Genomic DNA, 1,364 nt, shown 5'->3' on the forward strand with positions numbered 1-1,364 from the left:
TTATCCTTATTCATTAAAAAAAAAAAATCCTATTTTCTTTGGAATAAAGCAATTTCCTTAAGGTTTTGTTTGGAAGTTTATATGGGAATGGAATGAAATGATCATAAAGGAATAGAATGTATTTAAGTAAGGGAAAAGAATGGAAAGAAATGGAATTAAGTAACTTTGTTTGGATATTTTAAATTAATGAAGAAATAGAAGGTAAGTAAATTTGATTAGGAGTAACATAAAGGGAAAGGAATGAAATCATTTTATACCAATAGAATTATTAGGGTGAAAATGGCCAAATACCACCATTTTCAAAAATTTGTGGCAAAAAAGCATTGTTTCAGAACTTATTAAGCAAATACCACTTTTCTAGTACTCGAGTTTGAGAAGCTCGAGTTCCAAATGGTACTCGAGTTTATGAAACTCGAGTTCCTAGAAGTTCTGCCACCATGGCACTGCTGACCTAGAATTTGTGCAATTAAAAAAAATAATGTGGTACTCGAGCTTGTTCATTGTTTTCTCATAAAAATTGTTTACTGTTTTCTGCATAAACTATTTCTAGCATTCTGCATAAAATTATTTTCTGTTTAGCATTATTGAAAAAATCGTTCACTCTCTTTCTGCGTAAATTATTCTCTGTTCACTGCATAAATTTTTCTTTGTTTTCTCATAAAACACTTAGTGAAATCGTGTTTTCTAAATTTAAAAGCCAAATCTGAATGCTTTTTCATGTTTGAATTTCACATCGAATCTATTTTTTTGCATTGATAAAATTTGCTTCTACATTAATATAGTTTGCACTTTGCACATCATGTTTACTGTATATTCAAATCTGCTTACTGCATTCATAAAATCTGTTTTTTGCATTAATTAAAATTGTTCATTGTTTTCTCATAAAAATTTTTCACTGTTTTTTGCATAAACTATTTCTAGGATTTTGCATAAAATTATTTTCTGTTCAGCATTATTTAAAAAATTGTTCACTCTCTTTTCTTAATAAATTATTCTCTGTTCATTGCCTAAATTGTTCACTATTTTCTCATAAAACACCTAGTGAAATCGTGTTTTCTAAATTTGAATGCCAAATCTAAATGCTTTTTCATGTTTGAATTTCACAATAATCGAATCTATTTTTCTACATTGATAAAATCTGTTTCTACATTAATAAAATTTGCTCAGAGTGAGAGATATAGTAATATATACATAGATAGAATCATGGCAGAATTTGTAAATTTTTTGAATTCCAGTCACCTGATCATCATGGCTACTTCCACTACTCAGCAAGAGCACAAAGGTGTATAGAAAAAGTTTGTTTTATTATATATGCTTTAAATTTTAAAGATGATTTTCTTATAAAACATTTCAAAAGGACTTTA

This window comes from Quercus robur, chromosome 3, assembly GCF_932294415.1.
Source record: "Quercus robur chromosome 3, dhQueRobu3.1, whole genome shotgun sequence".
Classification (NCBI taxonomy): domain Eukaryota; kingdom Viridiplantae; phylum Streptophyta; class Magnoliopsida; order Fagales; family Fagaceae; genus Quercus; species Quercus robur.